The sequence below is a fragment of the Manis javanica genome, chromosome 2, assembly GCF_040802235.1.
Source record: "Manis javanica isolate MJ-LG chromosome 2, MJ_LKY, whole genome shotgun sequence".
Classification (NCBI taxonomy): domain Eukaryota; kingdom Metazoa; phylum Chordata; class Mammalia; order Pholidota; family Manidae; genus Manis; species Manis javanica.
Window position 1 is genome coordinate 107311019 of NC_133157.1, and position 9707 is coordinate 107320725.

At 41.1% G+C, this 9707-nt stretch overlaps 1 long non-coding RNA gene across 1 annotated transcript; it reads right to left on the reverse strand.

The window, feature by feature from the left end:
• Positions 1 to 4026: 4026 nt before the first annotated feature.
• Positions 4027 to 9479, reverse strand: LOC140847786 (uncharacterized). Its single transcript, XR_012127965.1, has 2 exons — positions 8591 to 9479; positions 4027 to 5547 (listed from the first exon to the last, which is right to left on the reverse strand). It is a non-coding gene; the product is annotated as an uncharacterized lncRNA (long non-coding RNA).
• Positions 9480 to 9707: the final 228 nt, after the last annotated feature.

Below are 9707 nucleotides of genomic sequence, written 5' to 3' on the forward strand. Positions count from 1 at the left end.
GTGGTTATTTCATTCACCCTTATTACCAATGATCAATTTTTATTCTTCCTCTTACTTACCAGCAGGGTTTAACACATATGACCATTGCTTCCTTCTTGAAATTTTTTTGTTTTGGTTTCTAGAGAATACACTCTTGCTCTTCTACTTCTTCCCTGGCTACTCAGTCTCAGCCTCTTTGAAGGATCCTCTTCCTCTTGCCAACTTAAATGTAAATGTCCCAGGGATTGGTTCTTGGACCTCTTCTCTCCCTACCATTCCTGTGATGGTCTCAGTCGGCTGACTTTAAATACTGTCTGTATGCTCATGACTCATTAATTTATACATCTGGTCCTACACTGAACCTCAGATACATCTTTCTAACCTACATTTCTACTTGGAAGCTTTCCAAAACAAAACTTTAAGAGGTCAAAGCTGAATGGAGATAAGAAGCCAGGGCTTGGGGAAGGTCTGGGCAACCTGAGTCTGTACTTCGAAGGGAGCTTGGACTAGACAAGCTGTGGTAAATGCTACTGTGCTCTGCCCAGATCGCCACTGCTCAATCCAGGATGAAGAGTACCAGCTCATGTTCCAGCTGCTGGGATGTTACTGTTGACAGTCTTAGCTGGGTGCCCCAACAGGAGCTGCCCTAGAAGGAAGAGAGCTCCCTGCCCATGTCACACTCCTTCCTGGGCTCACCCCACCCCCGCCTCCAGGGGCTGCTCAATGCAGAGGACTGAATGCCTGGCCCCAGGCCTATCTCACTGGCAACCACTCTGAGAGACCAGGAAAGCTTCAGTGCTTGCCGAGCATGGCAGGATCTGTGCAGGCCTGTAGGACTGCACTGCTGGGGCCCCCTTCTGCTGCCTTCCCTCCTCCCCACAGGTGGCCACGTTGAAGGAACCCACCGGGTGAACCACCTTCTCAGAGAACTTGATCTGTGACATGAGGGAAATGGTAACATGAATCCTGAGACCCTCAAAACAAAGAATAAGGGGAGGCCGTGAGTGCCAGGTGTGGAAGGGTGAAGCAGGGGTCTTGCCAGGAAGCCACAAGCTCTGAAGTCCCTTTTCCTGCCCTAGAACACATGGAATTCTGACACTGTACTTACTGTAGGATTCACACTCTTTGATACACCTCAAGGAAAGGAAGACAAAAATGATTAGCCTTAAGACCTTGTGGAAGTTTTCATTTTTATACTGTGTCCTTGACAAAAGCTGACAACCATTGTAATAGACTGTATTATGGTCCAAGTTTTCTCTGCACCTTCCCAGCCAAGCCTCTCCCTCCCAGAAGTTCCTGCAGGAAGAACATACTTCCCCAGATTTGCCCTTGGGACTTGATTCACCAATGAAACATGAGTGAAAGTGACTCTTCTGCCACTTCCAAGAGAACTTTTAAGAGTTATAGTGATTCTGCCTTCTCTCCTTTCCCTTTTTCCTAAATCAGCCCTATACCATGTGGGGGTTGCTCCTTCAGCCTGAATCCTGGAGTGCAACATCAAAGGTGACCTCAAAGATTGTATCACGTGAGTGAAAAAATACCCCTTTGTTATAAGTCACTGGGATTTTCAGCCATTTGCTACTGCAGTATAATTTAGCTTCAGTAGATTAATACAGTCTCCTATACTAGGAGTCAGCAAACTGTAGAAAGCCAGAAAGTAAATACTTTTGGCTTTGCAGGCCACACAGTCTCTGTCATAACTTTTTAACTCTGCCACTATTGTGTAATAGCCCTTATAGACTAGAGGTAAACAAATTAGCTTGACTGGATTCAGGTAAGATTTGTTGTACAAAACCCACTAGCAGACCAGATGTGACCCTTGGGCCACAGTTCATAGATACTTCTGAGGAAGTTTCCTCAAGTAATTTAGCCACTGGTAAAAAATTCAATAGGCAATTGCCTAAAATCACATCTTTGCTAATTTTACCAATCCAATATTATTAAACTTTGCATTAAAGATGACAGAGAACATACTTTGTTACATTTGTTCCTAAGCCTATTTAATTAGTAAGGCTCGAATGGGTAAAAAAGGCAAAGGATGGCAGATTTAATACTTCATGAAGGGTAGGGGGAGAAAAACAACTAGAAATTTTATCTCTGCTGGCACACAGCCTTCAAAAACAATTGGGAAGACAGGGAATCTCGGAGGAGAGATAAACATCTGAATTAGAGATAAAAAGAAAAACAGAAATGTGAGGAGAAATAACACAATTGGGAGAGAAAATTGAGTGATGCTAGAATTCCTGCATTTGGTTTTTTCAGCACCAGGACCAGAAAGTATGCTTGTACTTGTACTGCCACCTAGAGTTCTTTCAGGCTCCTGGCTCTAGTTTTGTATTTGCCACTGTTGGGGTTAAATCACCCAGGATTGAGCTTCTAAGAGTATTTTTCCAATTTTTATTTTAGCTACATCTTGCTGAAATCCTCAGGGGCTCAAAAATGTCAGGACTTGAGCAAATGCTTTTTGAAAGGGGAGAAAAGGACAAGATCAAGGATGGAGGACAAAAAGGGGCTGAGGTTAATGCTGGGATGGGGGAGATACCAGGGTCTCCAAGGGCAGAGGGAGTTTGGAGACACAGTCTAATGCTATAAATTGGAGAACTGAGTTTGCATGCAGCTGGGAAATTCCACAAAAGTGATGCAGCGAACTAATAGATTACTAATCATGACTAGGATGTGGAGGTGTCAAATGCAAGCAAAATTACCACTTGAGAAACAGTTTTAGGTGAATTTGGGAGAGAAAATCAGGCCTACCTCCCCTCTACTTTTTCATGCCTGGTCAGGAATCAAAAGTAATAAAAACACAGGGACATAATCTTTTCACAAATTAGCCAAATCATTTCATTGTGGGTACCTGCTTACAAGTCTGTCTACACTGTGAGCAACTCACAGCAGAAATAAGCTTTTTTCATTGTAAACACAGTACTCATGATATAGGAACTGTGCAAGAATTAGCACTCAATGAATCCTTGTTTAACTGAATTGTTTCAATGAAAAAATGCAGAATTTTCAAAATTTGTGGGCCTTGGTCAATTCACTGGAATGGAGATGGAGAATGCTTTGATCTGAAATCTTTCACAGTTTGCCATTTGTTTTCCATGCCTCCAATCCTAAATTTACCCTTCATGTCAATTGTGTGCATCCCTTTCTTCACTCGTAGCATCAAAGCAAATGCTCAAAGCTTTGCTCTAACTACTGCAGTGATAAGGTGCATTTAGTTTTGTACAGAGTCCAGGATGAGATTCAGGCTACAGCCCCTTCAACTCTCTCCTAGTTGAAGTGCCTCCTGAGAAGAGAATGATTGAACAAGAAATGTCTATTGTCACCCTCTAGCAGCGGTTCCTCCTGGCCAGTCAGCCCTGGTCCAGCAGTGGGTGATGGAACAAGAACTCCCTAGGTATCCATTGTGACAGATAACATTGAAGCTATTCAGAAGGCAAAATGCTTTGGCTTCTGAAAATAATACTGCATAAAATACTACAGGCTAAGTCACCAAGGTAATAAAAATAAAGCAGAAACTAGGATAATTAAATGGAACAGTTAACTTCAAGAAATAGCCATACCTGCTGTGTTGCTACCCAAAGGGTTCCTATGTGTTGCTTTTTTTTTAATAGCTAAGGACACTTCATGTGGCAAACACACGTGCAATTCCCTTCTTTCTTCTTTTTTTATTTGAAATACAAATGGCATATAACATTGTGTAAGTTTAAGGTGTACAATGTTTTGACTTGATACACTTATATGTTGCTATATGATTGTTACTATAGCATTAGCCAACACTCAAATTCCGTTTTTACTCAAGTCAGAGGTATCCTCTGGGAATCCTTCCCTCACTTTCACAATTATCTGTGCTCCTCTTCCACCTATCAGACTTTCATCATACAGTATTTAACTTACTGACCCCTCTGCCTCCTGCACCACCCTGTCAATTCCTTCAAGGCAGGACCCATGTCTTACTTGCCTCTGTCTCATCAACCCAAGTACCTAGTGTTAGGGTGCAGGCTTCCGAGGCTTCCCCAAAGAACAAAATACACAGGCATAGAGATGTAAATTCAAGCAAAGTCTTTATTCAGCCAACTAGTTGGGGTCCAAGTCAGCCCCATGCAGTGGGTCTCAACAAGGACCCCGAGCACTCAGAGCCAAGGGTTTATATAGCAATTTCAAAGCACTTAACTCATAGCAATTTTCTATAACTATACATTATTCTTGCAAGACATATATCCTGGGGTTAAGCAAGGGCAGGGTAAGACTACTCCTCAATGGTTAGGGAGGTTCTGCACGATAAGCTTGGTATGTAAGATTTACTGACCAAGGTTAGCTGACCAAGGGTCACAGCTGCCCACCACCCGGTGCTCATGATTAACTTGTTTTTCAAGGCCTTACCCAGTTCCAGTTTTTCTTTCTAAGTCACATACTCAGAAAATGGCTTCTAGGCCTTTAAGATGGCTATGCTTATGCTAACCTATTTCTATTCTTACATTCCCCTCTTCTTCTTGTATCTATTTCAATCATGAAATTAGGGGTCATCTGTTTGGTTAACACTCTGATAGTTCTGTCTCAACACTATGATTTGCACGGTGCTAATGCGTTCTTTGATAAAGGTAACACATGGAGTGACTCCGGTTTGGCGGGCCTACTACTTGTTAGAATAAGCTGGGGTGGTGCTGATTACTTCTGTCTTGTTGTAGAGGGAGGTGTAAGTTTTAGGAACTCTCTCAATGCAGGTTCTTTGCCTACTTGCAGAGGATAAAGTGAGTCTCGGTCTTTGTCTTCTACAGATAGGGACTCTAGCTGCTGCTAGGGAAAAGGGGCGATGACCGCTCTGGCTGCTTCGTGCTGAGAAGGGGGTGCAGTAAAGGGTGCAGCTAGGTCTCTATTACTGGTCAGTTGAGAGGGCTTCAGAAGGCTGGCGCTTCTATTACTATTTGCAGTTTTGTGGCTTCTAGGCAAGATAAAACAAATTGTGTTATTAGGTTATGTAGCAACATCTGGAGTTGGATTTTCTATTCTGGAGGCTGCAGTTATTGAAACAATACTTTTCTCTAAAATCACCCTCATTTTTATTAGAAATAACCAGGTTAAGAAAATAATTAACAGCTGGCTTGATCATTTGCACAAGTGCAGCAAGAAGAGCAATTGATTACACAGGCTCTTTTAAATATGCTTTGCTGGAACTTTTTATAAGGAATTTCAGATTGAACTTTTAAAGGCCTCTTGAGGCCAGACAGCCAAGCTAGACTTGCCATCAGGCTTTGCCTGCAGTACCTGTAGATTTGGATGAATTCTTCTCTTCTCGAGGTCTCTGAACCTGCCAGGAAGTGACCTTCTTTACTCACCTGGTAAGGCTGCTGGGAACTCTGTAAGCAAGGTACTAGGCCAGTTCTTCCAAAGGGCTTTGTTGGCTTTATAAAGTCAATCTTAGTTCCTTAAAGTTGTTCACATCTGAGTCCATGCACATGTCTCTCAGGTATGACATTCCAGTCAAAGCCCTGGCAGTATAACCAGTGTTCTTAAGTAGTCTTCTCACAAGGAAAGCAGATTCTTATTGAACTCATGCAAATAAACATACTGCCATGGAATACAAAAACAGTCACTGAAAGTTTTTAAACTCTGGAGGGATCAGGTAGAGAGAAGGAAGTTTCAATTCTGCTCATAAAGATAGTCATTTACTAAACTGTTGTCAGTTTAAGAGAACAAGGTTAAAACACTTTATCAGCAACATTTGAAACAAAAAGACACAAAATCATTTTCTTTAGTTTATGTAATCTTATGTAACTAATACCTGTTCTGCTGAAATCTAGTTCTTTACCAGTTTAGGGATAATACTATAAATGACAAAAGACTTACAAATGACAATGGTTAAAGATCTGATGAGAGCTTACTGTAAGACAGTTGACATAAGGAAATTCTGTTATTTCTGTAATACAAAACATTTAGTAACAAAGTTTAGCATCATTCTCTTTGACAGTGCTTTCCTGGTAAATAAATAAATATATATCAGATAAATAAGCCAAATTAGTCAAATACTTTCTCTAATGAGAAAAAAATTCTTCTGACATGTTCCAGGGGCCCTCTGGAAAATATCAGAGTTAACTAGAGGTAAAAGCACTTTTTTTTTGAACTTAGCATAAGTGTCCAAGACTAGATACAAAAAAAGCAGAGAAAGTGCTTAAGTCTACAGGTCTTCTCTGAAAGCTTCAAGAATGTTTTACTCTTTAATAGTAGATATAAGCTGCTATGCAAATTCTATTAAAAGCTCTAAGATCATTTGCATTAAAAAATATGAAGAGTCCTCTGAAGGACTACTACTAGTAAGATGGCAAACTTCCGGCTTCTCTTCGGGGTCCTTGGTTTCCGCCGGCGCCACCTGAAGCCCAATCACCTCTCGCTCCCCTCCCAATCCCAGCACCTAGCCAACAGCCACCAGCTCCGTAGAAGTGACACCTCAATCAATTCATGCCCCTTCCTATATAACCTAGCACTTTTCCCTAATAAAGCGGAACTCTCCGGTTAATTGCTGCTATGTGTCGCTCTTTTCCTTTCATCCCCCATTTTTTTTTTTTTTTTTTAAAACATACAGCATATAAATTAAACAAGAAGACCTGGTGGTTGTCAAAAAAAATCTATTACAACCTTTCTCAAAAGTGGTCACACGTTTGTCCATTTAAACTTTTACAGTGAAACTTGTTTTTCTGGGAGAAACATAATCTTGTCTAGATTCTAGTTTAATTTTTAAGAATAAATTTTGGTTTGTTAACTAAGTGCATTTAATCAGCTGAAAAAAGCTTTGTTACCATTCTGCTTAGGTGGATAAATTAAGAAAACAAATAATCAGTAACAACTTTAATCATTTGTTGGTTAGAGATTTTTCCACTTATAAAAATATATGGAATAATTCAATTTCTCAGGCCATGCAATCGTTTTCAATAACAAAATATTTCAAAGGCAAATAAAGCTTATACAGTTGTTAACAAACTTTAGCTTTTCGTCTTTTTAATATTACGATTTCATTTTTTTTTTTTTTTTTTAATATTCTGGCAACTCACTGAGACTTTAAGCATGAGAAACTGCTTTGATCTTTCAACATTAAGAGCAGACTAACAGTTAAAGAAAACTGTTTAACTAGAAACAAGATTCTAATTTTGCTGTGCACTTGATGTCAAGACTCACTTGCTTTAATTTCACTAGGCACGACTATATCTGTAAGAATATAGTAATTTATTCTTCATTTGCCCTATGGTCCCAAGCACATAAGCCGGTGAGAATTAGCCTGGGCTTGCCTGCGGCTTGACTGGGTTTATCTCACTTAATCTCTAAACATCCTGACCCTCCCCCCCAAAGCAACATGCTGAGCGGGTCTTCTACAACAAAAGGCACCACGCTGTTTTCTCTCTTTAAACAAATAGCTGTACTTTAGAACAAAGTTACTTTCTTTATCACAAAACACATTCTTTAGCATGCAGAAGACTTTTCATTCTTTATACTTTTTCTTATTAAAACATACATTTTTTAGCATAGAGAAATGTTTTATTACTTTAAATAGTTTTAATTAAAACTTAAAACCATTAGAAACTTTAATTTCCAGTGAACACCGAGAAGCAGGCCATTGTAAACTGTTAAACTAACATTCTTTAGATTGACAAATTTATGAACACATTTTATAATTTCTGTAACCATGAGCTTTACAGCACAATCTCTCATAGAGTATATCTTCTTAACTTAGCAAAACTTTAAGGTTTTAGGTTTCTACAAAGATTCTCAGGCAGTAGGTAGGTATACACACTGTAACACACAATTAAAAAGAGGTTCACTTGCTTCAGTCATTTAGTTCACTCATTCGTAACAACTATTCTAGATTACTTACAAGACCTTTACTGAATATTAGACAAAGCCAAGCTTTTAAGCATTTTATTTTTAAAAGATTTAGCAGATAACATGACTTAAATGACCTCAGGTAAATTTAGGCAGCTGATAACTACAAGGACATGCCCGCCTCAGGCAAACTCAAATTAGCATTAATGCTTAACACTTTTTATCAGGTTTTCTGGAAGTTTTAGAATACCCAATTTTCACAAGCGCTTGTCTTTAAATCAATTTCATTAATACCATCCGGAGGTAGAAAGATATATTCATTTACACACTTAGGGGGTCGTCTGAGTCTGTCTCATGGTGAGAAAGAAGGAAAAAGAATATGAGGGAGACAAAGGCGAAGGATGAAGATGCCACTTCAAACAAAATGACTGTTGTATGTGCTTGTGAACGAGTGCCTGTCGTTGCACAGTTTTTCTTCCACGGGGGACGCGAATTTATCTGGGATTCGCGGCTGTGACCCCCTTATCCTGTCACGGGAGTCTTCTAGCGGCGGGCGCCCTAATGGCTCTTAATTGCCCGACCCGTGCCCGCGGGGAATGATGTAGTGGCAGAAAGGAGGAACGGAGAGAGCAGGAGAACCTTAGAACAAGGAAACTTAAAATGAGAAGCGCAAAAAAAATATAAACTGAAACCAAAACACAGTAAAACAGTCAATGATAACACCAAGCACACACACACCACATCTGATCGCACTCGTTCGGACCGGTCCTTCTCTCACTCTGGTGCGCACCACACTCACCACTTTCAGGGTCTTCAAAAACTCTCGTAATTCTCCTGAAGGGCGTCCACTCGGACTGCCGCAGGGTGACGAGCTCGATCTTTTCCTCCTCGGGCGCCAGTTTTCTGCCGATCGGATTTGCCTTCCTAAGGCCGAGTCACTCGGACCCTAGGGCCAGGATTGGTTACCTGGGCTTCACCCAGGGTCGCTAACCTGGGGGCCGGGACTACCAGCCCGGACTTCCTCACTCGGGACCACTAACCCGAGACCATACACGGGATGGCGACTCCCGCTTTATAATGGATTTATGCAGACACGAGGGGGCGACCCTCGAATTACACTGCCCCGTCCGGACAATTAGACCTTGCCTCCAGCTGTCCTTTGTTCTCAGGGAAGCTGCTCGTATCCCGGACGAGCCCCCAAATGTTAGGGTGCAGGCTTCCGAGGCTTCCCCAAAGAACAAAATACACAGGCATAGAGATGTAAATTCAAGCAAAGTCTTTATTCAGCCAACTAGTTGGGGTCCAAGTCAGCCCCATGCAGTGGGTCTCAACAAGGACCCCGAGCACTCAGAGCCAAGGGTTTATATAGCAATTTCAAAGCACTTAACTCATAGCAATTTTCTATAACTATACATTATTCTTGCAAGACATATATCCTGGGGTTAAGCAAGGGCAGGGTAAGACTACTCCTCAATGGTTAGGGAGGTTCTGCACGATAAGCTTGGTATGTAAGATTTACTGACCAAGGTTAGCTGACCAAGGGTCACAGCTGCCCACCACCCGGTGCTCATGATTAACTTGTTTTTCAAGGCCTTACCCAGTTCCAGTTTTTCTTTCTAAGTCACATACTCAGAAAATGGCTTCTAGGCCTTTAAGATGGCTATGCTTATGCTAACCTATTTCTATTCTTACACCTAGTAGATTCTGCTTAAGTGTGTTTAAATAAATCGTGTTTTTAACTAAGTCAATTGATGATTTTTGGAGTCAAAGAAATCACAAATTCAATTCTAGGGAACATGGCAGTTTCTCAGCCCAATTAGCCCTATTCCTTCTCCTTTTCAGCACCTGCATCTGTTGGGATCCCATGGACATCTCAGGCATTAGTGAGAGAAATGCCACAGGTACCACAATCATGC